Source organism: Lycium ferocissimum, chromosome 5, assembly GCF_029784015.1.
Source record: "Lycium ferocissimum isolate CSIRO_LF1 chromosome 5, AGI_CSIRO_Lferr_CH_V1, whole genome shotgun sequence".
Lineage (NCBI taxonomy): Eukaryota > Viridiplantae > Streptophyta > Magnoliopsida > Solanales > Solanaceae > Lycium > Lycium ferocissimum.
Genome location: NC_081346.1, coordinates 30,879,536 through 30,894,397, shown reverse-complemented (window position 1 = coordinate 30,894,397; position 14,862 = coordinate 30,879,536).

Below are 14,862 nucleotides of genomic sequence, written 5' to 3'. Positions count from 1 at the left end.
TAATGTCATTTATAACATAATTATAATCATAACATATCAAGAATCATGACTCAATCCAAGCTACAACTCAAAAATACCACTATTCTCACATTCATGACCCATTTTCTATCTCTTTCTACAATCCAAGTATTTCTACCTCTCAATACTTTAAACAACATGGAAAGACCATAAAACTTACCTTAGATGGTGTAGGAATGGACTTTGGGTTGAAACACTTCACTTGAGCAAAACCCTAGTTCCACTTCCACTTGGATTTCTTGTCTTGGATGAACCCTAATGAGTTTCTTACACTTGATTCTCTTGGTTTGATGAAGTTGATCATCAATTTCCTTTGAATTCTTGTGGAAGAAGTGTGGAGAAATATTCTAGAGAGTTCTTGAGAGAAGGGGAGTGAAGATGAAATGAAATGAAATGAACTTGGGTCCCCTTTTTAATAACTCACAATCTGTCCCGACCCAGTTCTACGGACCAACATACGGTCCGTATAATTTATATGGACCGTATGTCTGGCTGTAGATTTGGTCCAGAGAGGGCTTCCATTCTTGGCAGAATATACGGCTTAACATATGTCCAGTATATTTTATACGGCCAGTATGTTGGGCCGTATAATGCCCAGCTTTTCCGAACTCGTTCTCGTCGACTCGTTCGATCTCCAATCCTTATGGAACCTTCTTAACACTTGTTTAGCACCCCATTAACAATCTAAGGGATGTTATAACTCTTCTCTAAAATATCATTAAGTCATCATTAATTCGGTACTCGTAAATCTTATCCGACACATAACGTATACCTTGCCTTCCTTGACAACCTTTCTTCTCTTACTTCAAATGTCTTTAAAATCTCAATTAGGATCATCAAATGCTATTTCTTACTTATTGAAACATCGTATACCTCGTGCCCTTCATTAATCTATTCACTGTGCATCAACGGAAAATTTTCCGAGGTGTAACAGAACAACATATTGTGATATCGTGTTCCAACTTCTATTTGCAAATTTTATATGACAATTTACACAAATACCGAAAAATAATTGTATTGTACCGATAGGAAAGAGAAACCAAGTCGATGAGTCGGTTTTAAAAAGTCTTATTTCAATTATACCAAATTAGATTTGTATAAATTTCACAAAATAACTAGCCAAATCGTACCAGTGACATCTCTATTGTGGAGTTGGATTATTATTTTTTTTTTAAAATAGCATTGCATACTTTTTCTATGGGGGAATTCATTATTTTTTCTTTCTCTAAATGAGGTATATTTATATTGATTGAGGATAATATCATTGTTAAGAAATTTGACAATATTTGACCATTCCACTGAAATCCTTTATGGAGAGGATCTTTTTTAAATGGTAAGAAATGTGGGTTATGTCAACAGCTTCCATTAGTATATTGTTAGTATATTTTGTCATTTTTATTCTTTTGATAAACATACGAGTTTTTTTTTTGGTTTTTTTATTAAGCGGGGCCCCAAGGGGCTATTTTATTAATTATGAATAAAGAGATAAATGAGTCTTACATAAAATAAAGAAGATAAGCATATGAGTTAGAAATGGGATCTCAACCATTAATTATTTTATAATACACATGGCATGGATTTGTAAGACCATTGAACATTACTTGACACAATTGTATTTGACTGGATCTTTTTCAGTTAGATACATCACAGTTTTGTACCAATTCATATGCAACAATGGAATTGGATATATTCTTTTATACTTTGTGTTTTGGATATGAAAAACTATGCTCGCGCAGTTCATTTTGCTAAGCACAATATGATAGCTAATTTTAGTTTTTTTTTTTTTTTTTTTTTTTTTTGCAGTGGATTTACATAATCAATTAAATCTTTTGATAGCAATAATTATTATGTATCTCTGTCTAAAAAAAAAATACTATTACTTCCCTGCATGTGCATACACTGAAATTGACAATGATCTACTAAACATCCTAAGGAAGACCTATATCGATTGAATTTCTATGCATACAACTTCTTGATAAGTATCCGCTACAAAAGCAAAAAGGTTACAATTTCTTAAACGCGAAGCTTCTAGATGTGAGATATTTGCAACATGACTGATGTTGTCATATTTAAAATTTAAATCATGTGTTGTGAAATTTTAAAGAAAAATAACAAAATTGTCGACTAAACATTTGGTATATTGAAAATACAAAATTAAATTTGTTCAAACATTATTTTGTTGCAATGAATTTTATCATCAAATAAAGGATATTATCTCACATTTATCAAAGCAATTTAGAATACATTTATGCTTGGCAACAACAATAAATATAACTCGAGTTTAAATTTGCATTTTCCCTTCAAATATTTTGTGTAACTCGTTGCACACATATTCTAATATTTTTATGCTACTTAAAAACATTTGTACTAATTAGTATGTTGATGACTAGTATATTAGAAATTCCATATCAATCAATTCTGTAGTAATTATTGCTAGAAAAATGTATCAACAATAGCTGAGGTTATAAAATGCCACTCTCTTTAGTCAGTAAGAATCGTTCAGACTGCGGAGGTCGTGACCCCCTCTAAAATACACAAATTGTTTGGGGGGGGGGGGGTTTAACCCCCGCAACCTTTTTTATATACATTAAATAAGTTAGTTTACGAATTGCGGGAGTTTCTGACTACTGCAACCTATAAATTTAACATCTTGCCAATATATAACGACGGTTAGTAAATAAAACGCAGCGAACAGATAATGACGAACATTATTGCAGAGGTTTTAATGACCACTGTGACAACAGATCACGGGGGTTTTTGACCGCCGCAAAATGTAAAATTTAACCTCCGCAATTTGAGCGTTTTTTTTAGTGTGTAATGGTAATACAGTATTAAATTAATTAAAAGGTTAATTACATAAAGGGTCACTCCCCTTATAATGTATTATAGGAAAATCATCAAACATATTTTTCAAACCAAAATATCACTCAACTTTCACTTAATTTCCTAAAATATCATTTTAACCGAAATTAGGTAAAATATATTAGGAAAATTTTACTAACCTCCCTCCATATTTGCTTTTACATCACTAACTTTTTTTGTGATTATTAAAATATTACACTCACTTCCCTTAATTTGATTGTTGGGATAATGATGTCACAACTTCCTTTCAACTTTAGCATCATAATAGTAGCATTCCTTGTGGCTTGTAATATTACTCTTACCTGTTATCTCCCCTATTTATTTGTAACAATAATTTTGACTTATTTATTTTTATACAAGAAATTACAAAATTACCCTTTCTTAAAATTAAACTACTTGAAATAATTAATTTTTATGAAATATAAGGAGGAAATCAGTCAAAAACTATCCGGAGGATCCCCTAATAATTGCAGCACTAGAGATTGACTGCCCCACGAGCTTCTTCCAAACATACAAATGTGTAATGCTATGGAGAATCTTCGACTGAATGTTAACGATATTTATGTTTCATCAATGAAGATTTCAAGTTCAAAATTTAGGGTAATACTAAGGAGAGGGAAGGATGACCAGGAAATTTGAATATTGTGAATTTCATCAGAAACGACAAAGATGAGATAAGAAGTACTCTCTCCGTCCAATTTATGTGATATAATTTAACTAGGCACGGAGTTTAAGAAAGAAAAGAAGACTAAGAAAAAAAGACTTTTGAAACTTGTGGTTTAAACCAAGTCATAGATATTTGTGTGGTTGTAAATCATTTCATGGTAAAAGCGGAAGTTTTAAGTTCGATTATTTCTAAATACGTAAAATGTATCATTTTTTATGGGACAAACTAAAATTGGGACAGAAGGAGTACGACTTACGAGATATCCAAATAATTCCCCTTCTTGTAAACTCTTAGTAGGCGTTTGGCCATGTGATTTGGAAATATGATTTCGTCTTTTGTTTTCAAATCAACGTTTGTGTTATGAAATTTGCACAAAATTCCAACTTTAACTTCATATCATGATTTCTTGTAATGACCCTCTTGGTCGTTTTGAGCTTTTAGGCTTGTTTTCCCCAAAATACCCTTTTCCGTAGTTTCATCTTGGTATTTATGACTTGCGGGGATGGGTGACATGGGTCCCGAGGATATCGGGTGTGTTTCAAATTAGTTTTAGTAAAATTGGAAGTTTTTAAGTTACGGAAATGAGGAAGATTAACGAAAGTCGACATCGGAGGTAAATGCGTCATTTTTGAAGTTTTATCGATTTCATTAGGTCTGGAATATGATATTTGGTTGGACGGTTGGTTCGGGTCCCAAGGCATTTGAGTGTGATTTGTATCGTTGGTTGAAAATCTAGTATTTTGAAAAATTGGTGTTGACCAAGTCAAGATAACCTCTTTTGGGAATTCCGAGTGAGAGAGCAGTAGCGTGTTTTATGATTGAAATGCATATATGATTTGTGTCCGGGAGATTCCGGATGAGTTTCGGGTGCTAACACTAAGTTTTGCAATTGCTGAATTTTCTGATGCAACAATTCTGAAAATACTAGTTATGCCCCAAGTCCGTCCTTAAATTTCAAATTTCCTTCAAAACTTCAAAACATCATATCTCTCTCATTTTAAGGCCAAATTGGGTGATTCAAAGGCTATCTTGGGTGGAATCTCGCAAGGATCGTGTTGGGCTCGTCAAAGGTGAGTTTCGTGATCATCTAGCATCTGTTTTGGGACCGGACAACTGTGCGTTTTTTGGTTACTTGTTCTAGACTTTTTCTTTTTGGGAGCTCGAATTGAGGCGATTTCAAGGCATTCTTTTTTTATTTTCTTGCGGGTAAGAATCTAAACCTTATTTAATGTTACCCCATAGATTTCTTACATTATTTAGACTTGATTTCGTGGTTGGGTGTTGGAAAATTGGGGGTTTTTATCCTAAGTTGGATTTTCGGGAAAAATAAAAAATTAAAGGTCAAGATGGAGTCTTTTGACCGGATTTTCGGTTCTAAGTTCCTTGAGTTGAGGGGAAACTATTTTGAAAGGAAAATTCTGATTTGGTCGTCGGAGTTCGGGGTCACTTTTTTCGGACTTTAAAACCCTAAGTTTAAATTATGAATTTCTTCAAATTGGAAATCGAATTGAAGTCGGTTTTGAGTCATTTTATGGATTTATACTCTATAGGTTATGGTAAATCAATTTTGTAATAATATTCCAATTTTGCCCTTGTGGGCTCAGGGTTACCTTTTTTGGTCCGTTTTTTGGTTTCAAATTAAAATGCCAATATGGGTGTCTACGGATTCGTTTCCTTACGTATAGTGTGTATTTGATATATTGGGAGCCTTTCGAAGCTTTACGGAAAGGAAAGGAAAAATCATGAGCGTTCGTGGCGCGTTTGCTCGGCATTCGAGGTATGTTAAGACTTTCTAGATTTCGTTTGAGGGATGTTTTTGTTAAGTAAAGATTAAAAATAGAAATAATAATGGGGTAAGGGCGTAACAGGGGGGTCTCGTATCCGTGATGTGATGAGCATTGGTATGAGTACCGGTGCCATGATCTGGAGTTTGTATCGTATTTAAGTCATTATGTATGTGGTCAGAATGCTAAAGCATGTGGGCATTAGCTAATATGTGGACTTGATTGTTGTTATATTTGACATCTCAAGAAACCTTGTACACTTGAAATAACATGTTAAGGAATTGTCGTCCATTAAGTGCGGTTTATTGTTGTTGATGTTGAACCATTGGCATATTAACTCCAGATTTGAGATGATTAATGTTTATGTGTTATATAATACACTTGCATATTGTTAGCTTGGGTTGCACGCACACCGGATTATATATGGTTGGCTAGTTTTGCATGCTTGCACAGCATTATATATGATTGGCTCGAGTTGCACGCCCGCAATAGATTATATATGGTTGGCTCGGGTTTGCACGCCCGCAGCGGGTATATGGACACAGCGAGTCCCTCATGGGTCACAAACTCCCAAAGATTATCTAGGAGTGTCGTGTATATACGGTGTTTGGGGCATTTGGTTGAGACATGTCATTGCATTGCCTTTGCACAGTATCATCATTCTTCCCTTAATTGAATATCTGTGTTGTTGCTCCTAATTGACTAATTGAGTTATTTGCCTTACTTGATTGTTTATTATTCTGATTAAATGTTGAATTGGCCTAGATAAAAAATTAAATAGTCCTAATACGGATGGATAAGGGTTTCTCGGATAAGGTGAGATGGTAATGATATAATTGGTCTTTTTTTAATTGCTTCGTCACTACTTCTTACGTTGTCGGTCTATGAGATACACTAGGTATGTGTGGCTTCGTATTCATACTACACTTACTGCACTCTTTGTGGTGCATATTCTGTTTTGAGTAGGAGATTTAGAGTTGAGCTTCTTGGATGATCTGCAATGCCAATCTCTTTCTACCTTTATTTAATTCCATCTCTTTTACATTCCAGATAGTGTAGTTGATCGACTCAGACTTGTGTTAGTATTCTTAATAGCTCTTGCACACATGGCACCAGTCTTTGGTGGTAGTTTGGGTTGTTTTCGCATTTTGACTAAATACATAGACTTGATTAATGATGTTTCGTGTTTTCACTTTACTTTCCGTTTATTTAACTTAAAATGAATCGACTGTTAAGTTTTTTTTGGCGTACCTATCGGGTGGGTAATAAGTGCCATCATGACTTTAGATTTTGGGTCGTGACATTTCAAATCCCAAATTCTCCAAAGAGTAGAATTGTCACGACCCAAGTAGCTGTGAGTGGCAACCACACTAATTCCCCTAATGGGCGAACCATCCCCTAAACCAATTACTTAATCATTTAAACAATCATAAATCAGTAACCAGAATTAAATCATAAAACTATCTAGTCATGCCATCAATAAATAAAAGTGCGAAAATCTAACTATTACATCCCCAAAGATCCGAAAGTCATTATACAAGGACTCTAAAATAAAAACTGTCTAAGGAAATAACAACTGTCTGAAATAACATGAGTAATGTCTAGAATGAAAGTAAACATCAATAAGAGAAGATTTTCAGGCGGCCTGGTATGGATAGGAGCTCACCCTCAAATCTGTCGGAAACTGGCCTCACCCTAAATATGAGGTCAGGTAGATGTCTCTGGATCACAGTCTGCACCCAAAAGAATGCAGCAAGGTAGTATCAGTACAAACACTATGTACCAGTAGATATCATAGGCCGACTAAGATTAGTATTATGCATAAAATCAATAGAATAGACAGATAGGCACAACAGCACATAACCATATGAAATTATCAACAAGAATCATCCAACACCAAAGTAAGATAAGCCCACACAAACAAAGAAGTAATAAAAGTAACTCAACCCACATCATCACCAACACAACTGTAAGCCACGAATTATCTCAACTCTGTCACATGTCCGTACACGTGCTAAGTGGTATTGTTTGCCCAAATAGCCATGACCTACAAGGGACCCATGATGTTCATGTACCACTGGCTCTGGAACCGACCTCGGATCATGAGCCCATAACTTGGTCACATCTTCACCCCCTGTTAGATGTGCCTTTTCATATTTATATGTTCTTTCTCATCTCAATGTATTTCTATTCTAACAATCAATAAGTGATAAGCTCAAGTGCATTCATGTTTTGATGATTGTCAAATTGATTTAGAACCAGATAGAGACCTGGTCTGTGTTCTGCTGTCTGTGCACCTTGCACGATAAGCAGAGACAGTTGTAAAGCCAAGCTACTCACTGCACAAGTACAACACTTGAGCTGCCCCATGCTTTAGGTCAAATCTTGAATGAGTGGTCTCTATCTATCCCACATGCTTCCCACTGTATATACAACATGTTGCAACATATTGTGTATCACTTGGAAAACCTAAAAATCACTCAAAAGGTGCAGTCGTCACAAGACACTCCAAGTGTTCAACAAAGCTAATCACAAACTGAAGGATATGCTCCAACACTGAAGATACTTTATTCTCTTAGTTTGCATTAAGCTTTGTTTATGTGCTTTAACTTGTAAACCTGCTCTTCTCTTATAAGAAGCTGTTGTAGGTATTTCAAATTCTTACTAGTTGTTAGGTAGGCATTTTACCTTTCAATCTATTAAGTGGTACTCTGGCTACATGACATACACGAGGTTTAGACAAGTAAGAAATGGTACGTGATGGTCCTAATTAAGATTCTCAAAGACATTAAACTTGAAGAAAGAAAGTTGTTAAGAGAAGTGAGTCGTAAGTTAGTATGTCGGATGAGAATTATGAGTATTGAGTGAATGGCGTATAAATGATGCCCCCAAGAAAAGTTATAACATCCCTTAGAAAGGTATTGAAGTGTTGAACAAGTGTTAAGAAGGTTCCATAAGGATCGGAGATCAAACGAGTCGACGAAACGAACCTCGGAAAACTGGGCAAACATACGGCCAAACATACTGGCCGTATGTTCAGCCGTAGATTTAGCCCAGATTGCCATGAGCCACTGGACCAAATATACGGTCCAACATACGGTCAGTAGATTTTATACGGACCGTATGTTGGTCCGTATCTTTCTAGTCGGCTGAACTCCAATTTTAATAAGAGGGTCCTTTTTCATTTCATTTTCATTCCAACTCCCACTCCTCCACACCTCAAACCCTCTCTAGAATATTCCATACCTTTCATCCATGAGGAAATAAGAGAAACCAAGGATCAACATCAAGATTTGATGAGAATCAAGCTTAAGGAACTCCATTAAAGCTACCAAAGTCAAGGAATTCCAAGAGAGAGAAAATAGGGTTTTGTGCTAGAGGGTGTATTATCATTCAAGGTTTATTCCTCTACCATTCAAGGTAAGTTTCATGAACTTTAGATGTTGATTGAAGTATTATTAAGATGAAACACTTAGATTATGAAAGAGTATGAAAAATGGGTCATAAATGGGTAGATTATGCCATTGTTGAATAGTAGTTGAGGAGAATCATGAAAATGGTTATGTTGAGATTGTGAATGTGTTATGAATGATATTTAGAGCATGGAATAAGTATTATAAGTGAACAAATGTGACAACGAACCGTAGTCATGAATATGGAGAATTTAGGTGAAATTACGAAATGCGAATCATGGGAATGAATGACGATTGTTGTTAGCGATATTGTGATGGTTGTTATGGGTGTTGGAAGTTGATATGGAATATGGCGGAACGTAGTATAAACAAAGGAAACGCTGCCCAATTTTCTTTAGCCTTAAGAGGCATGGTTTCATAATTGTCTAGCTAACGACGATACGAACTCTCTTGAAGGTAAAGACGAGGACATCAAAGGAGGACGAGCAAGCCATAAAGTAGTTAACGACAAGAGGTATGTGAGGCATTACCCTTCCTTCCAAGGCATGAATCTTAAATATAATTTCCCTCTTCCTTCACGGATCTTTTATGTTCCTAGATATGAAATGTCTACGTCCATGAGTAACGAGACTGGATAAGAAATACGTTATGAATGCAATAAAGACTCTAGAGACCACGATATAATGTTCTTATGAGATCAATGATGAGGATCACGATCCATTGGCATTTCTTCTTATATGTACTCGCCTTAAATCGTAAAATTCCTCCAAGGTGAGATATGACTCTTATGCTATTCCATAACATGACCGGGGGTTTACGACCTTACGTCACCCCGACATAAACCTAGCCGCTCTCAAGCTTAATGTATGTACATGTGTATGTAACTAAGAATGTTAAACTATGGTAAAATCGTGATAAGCCACGATATGTCTATGAATTGAATGTTAATGGTGACAAGTGTATGAAATGCATGGTATGTGTGATAATATGATTCCACCGCGCCTAATTGGCCGGACATGTCACCGCTACGGCGGGATGCTATGGTTCCACCGCACCGAGAAAAGGGCGGACATGTCACCACTAGTGGGCTGCGCAGGATGGTTACCCGGACGCGGGTAACGACATAATGACGTGTGATTGATGTAACGATGCTTGCATGCTATGATAATGTATGTGATGTATTTATGTATGATGAATGTACGCGAAACTGGTTCATATGTAAAGATGGTACAGGTTATGCCCTCATCTCATGATTTACGATTTCCGGGTTATGTTTGTTTCATTTACGCCTTACATACTCGGTACAATGTTCGTGCGACGTCCCTTTTCCTTGGACGCTGTGTTCATGCCCACAGGTAGGCAAGGAGACGGTGCTGATCCCTAGGAGTCAGTGGCTGATTTGTGAGCACTCCATCGTCCGGAGGTGCTTTGATTATTCTTTTGGTACATATTTGTATATTCACATTTTGGGCACGACGGGGTCCTGTCCCGTCTATATGTTTAGTATTCCATTAGAGGCTCGTAGTCACGTATGTGTGGGTAGTATGGCCCCATGGTCTCCATGTATATGTATGTGTATTTGTATATATATTATTTTGATAGCCGAAGGGCTTATGTTTATAAAAGTTAACGTATCTCGAAAAATGACGATCTTATATGATTACGAGTATATAGTATGAATGATAGCGAGATAAGCGGTAATATGAGCGGTGTTCGGTGGTCGGCCCGGATACCGTCGCGGCCCGTAGCTCGGGTCGTGACAAAAGTGGTATCAGAGCGGTTCAGTCCTAGGAAGTGTCTACGAGCCGTGTCTAGTAGAGTCTTGTTTATGGTGTGTTGCGCGCCACACCAATAAACAGGGGGCTACAGGACATCTAGGAAAAATGACCATCCTTCTTCCTATGAGATCGTGCGATAGAGCCAAGTATAAGATGAGATTCCTCCCTAATGAATATGTTGTGGTTTCAGATATGCCTCCAAAGGGAAAAGCTAAAGCCGCCCAGAAGGGCCCGACTACGACAAAGAGGCGGGCAGAAAGGGAGCCGCCTACGAATATAGATGAAGGAGAGTCACATCACGAGGCTCCATCTAATGCCTCCACTACTCCTCCTATCTCAGAAGGACAAGAAGGGGCTTCTGCTCCAGCTCCTATTCCTCCAGTTCCTCCACCGGCTGCTTCGGGTCAACAAGTAGCTGAGGCTATTAATCTATTGACACAATTGGTTGCCGCCCAGGCCCAAAGGCAAAATGCGGGCCCAAGCGATCGATCAGTTAGTGCTAGAGCCCGAGACTTCATGAGCCTAAATCCTCCGGAATTCTTTGGGTCAAAGCCGGATGAGGACCCACGAGGTTTCATTGACGAAATGCTGAGGACGCTGCGGATTATCCATGCTTCGGAGACCGAATCAGTGGAGTTGGCATCATATAGGCTCCGAGATGTGGCGGTCTTATGGTTTAATAATTGGAGGGCATCGAGGCAAGAAAATGCGCCTCCTCCCGTGTGGCAAGAATTTGTTGATGCTTTCATTCGCCACTACTTACCTCCCGAGGTCCGCCGAGCTAGAGCGGATAGGTTTTTGAATTTAAAGCAAGGGAATATGAGCGCCCGGGAGTACAGCCTTCAATTCAACTCTTTGGCGAGGTACGCCCCTACAATGGTAGCCGATATGGGCGACAGGGTATACAGGTTTGTGAGTGGCTTAGGACCACATCTATTTAAAGATTGTTTGACAGCTTCTACAAGACGGGATGGACATTTCCCGAATCCAGGCCCATGCCCAAAATCTTGAGGGGCAGCAACCCCCGCAGAGGGGTGATCGCGACACTGATAGAGGGCAAGGCAAACGGGCAAGATCGATGGGCGCAGGAGGTGATTTTAGGGGTGGATCGAGGCAAACTTATTCGGGCACTCAAGCCGGTCGGTGACGAGTGCACCTCCCGGGTTGCGGGCGGGAGATCCGATCGTTCTTATCGTTCGGGACGGGGTCGAGTTCGAGGACCCCGGGTTCTCGGTTGGGGGAGATTACGGTCGGGGGAGACCACCGGTTCCCGATGCGACCGGTGCGGAAATTGCACTCAGGGCCATGTCGCCAGGGCACGGATGCGTGTTATGTTTGTGGGCAGGTAGGACACTTGATGCGGGACTGTCCCTCGAGATATGGCAGAGGTGGGACCCAACCCACAGGGTCAGCAGCAGGCTCCGCTTCAGTGCGTTCTACGGGGCAGACTCCCCAGATCTCGCGGGCGGCGAGAGGCCGCGGGGAGCATCTACGTCGGGTACCACACGGCCCGATTATATGCTTTAGCCGGACGACGAGGATCTCGAGTCGTCCCCGGACGTGGTTACGGTATATTGTTTGTATTCTCTCATGATGCATATGCATTGATAGATCCTGGGTCTACACTGTCCTATATTACTCCATATGTTGCTAATCGTATTGGGGTGAAGCCCGAGCCGATTAAACCTTTCGAGGTATCTACTCCGGTTGGTGATCCCGTGATAGCGAAACAAGTGTACAAAGATTGTATAGTTATGATATGTGATCGTCAGACCAAAGTTGATTTAGTTGAGCTAGAAATGCTGGATTTCGATGTAATTATGGGCATGGATTGGTTGGCCTCATGCTACGCCAATGTTGACTGCCGACTGAAAATAGTTCGATTTCAATTTCGGGAGAGCCCGTGCTCGAATGGAAAGGTAACACGGCAACTCCGAGGGGTAGGTTTATTTCCTACCTTAAGGCCAGAAAGATGATCGCCAAGGGCTATATTTATCATTTAGTCCGAGTTCATGATACCAAAGCAACATCGCCAACTTTTCAATCCGTTCCGGTGGTGAATGAGTTTCCGGATGTATTTCCGGATGAACTTCCGGTCTTCCTCCGAAAGGAGATTGACTTCACCATTGATGTGTTGCCGGATACCGACCCTATTTCTATTCCCCCTTATCGAATGGCACCGGCAGAGTTGAAAGAGTTAAAAGCGCAGTTGAAAGATTTGCTCGAGAAGGGATTCATCAGACCCAGTTCATCCCCGTGGGGAGCGCCAGTGTTATTTGTGAAAAAGAAAGATGGCTCCTACGAATGTGTATTGATTATAGGCGGTGAACAAGGTGACGATAAAGAACAGTATCCGCTTCCAAGAATTGATGATTTGTTCGATCGGTTACAAGGTGCTAAATGGTTTTCCAAGATAGATCTAAGATCGGGCTACCATCAAGTGAGAGTCGAGAGAAGAGGACATTCCCAAAACACGCCTTCGAACAAGATATGGTCACTATGAATTCCGAGTGATGTCGTTCGGATTAACTAATGCCCCGGCGTGTTTATGAGCTTAATGAATAATGTGTTCCGGCCGTTCTTGGATCTCTTTGTGATAGTATTTATCGATGATATCCTGGTATATTCTCGTACGAATCGAACATGCGGATCATTTAAGAATTGTTCGGGCGTTCTCCGAGCCGGGAGTTATATGCAAAGTTCTCAAAATGTGAGTTTTGGCTAAATTCGTGGCATTTTTGGGCCATGTTATCTCGGATGACGGTATCCGGTCGACACTCGAAGATTGAAGCGGTGAAGACTTGGCCAAGACCTACGACGCCTACGAGAGGTTCGTAGTTTTCTCGGGTTTGGCGAGGTTATTATAGAAGATTCGTAGAGGGCTTTTCATCTATTTCAGCCCCATTGACGAAGTTAACCCGAAGTCGGCCAAATTCCGGTGGAATGACGCTTGTGAGCGCGGCTTCCAAGAGTTGAAAGACGAGGTTGACCTTAGCCCCGCCTTGACACTCCCGAAGGACCGGATGGTTATGTGGTATATTGCGACGCTTCGGTGTGGGGGCTGGGATGTGTGTTAATGCGGCATGGGAAAGTCATTGCGTATGCTTCAAGACAAAATGCGAAAACATGAAAAGAATTACCCAACTCATGATCTCGAATTGGCCGCAGTTATTCATGCGTTGAAAATATGGAGACATTATTTGTATGGCGTACATGTCGACATCTATACAGATCATAAAAGTCTCCAATACATCTTCAAACAGAAGGAGCTGAACCTGCGGCAGAGGCGGTGGTTAGAATTATTGAAGGATTATGATGTTGATATTTTATACCACCCCGGAAAAGCTAATGTAGTCGCCGACGCACTTAGTCGCCGTTCAATGGGCAGTTCATGTGAAGTTCCCCCAGAGAAGAAGGAGCTGATTCATGAACTCCACCAGTTGGCGAATCTGGGAGTGCGTATAATCGACTCAGGTGATGCAGGAATTAGTGTTAATGATCCTACACTTTCATCCTTGAATATGGAGATAAAAGAGCGACAATGCGAGGATCCCAAATTGGAATATTATAAAGGTGTGAAATTTCCAAGAGAAAGGTCACCATTTGAAGTCTCGGCGGATGGGATTCTTAGATATCAAGGCGAAAGGCTATGTGTGCCGAATGTGGCGAGGAACGTCGTCGAGTCCTAGAAGAAGCTCACTATTCTCGGTACTCTATTCATCCAGGAACGACAAAAATGTATCATGATCTTAAGTTGATATACTGGTGGGATGGCATGAAGCGGGACATAGCGAGAATTTGTAGCCCAATGTCCGAATTGCCAGCAAGTAAAGGCCGAGCATCAAAAACCAGGAGGTTTGTTGCAAGCAATGGAAATTCCTACGTGGAAATGGGAAGAAATTAATATGGATTTTGTGGTAGGGTTACCCCGTTCGCGAGGGAAGTATGATTCTATATGGGTGATCGTGGACAGACTCACGAAAAGCAGACCCATTTTCTCCCCGTTAGAACCACGTATTCGGCGGAAGATTATGCTAAATTGTATCTCAAGGAGATTGTACGACTTCATGGCATTCCTTTGGCCATTATCACGGACGAGAGGGCACAGTTCACAGCCAAGTTTTGGAAGTCCTTCCAAGAAGGTCTAGGTACTCAAGTTAAACTCAGCACGGCGTTCCATCCGCAGACTGACGGACAAGCCGAGCGCACCATTCAGACCTTGGAAGATATGCTACGGGCGTGTGTGCTTTGGACTTTGGTGGTAGCTGGGACGAGCATTTACCCCTTATTGAATTTGCCTATAACAACAGCTACCATTCCAGTATCCAAATGGCCCCATA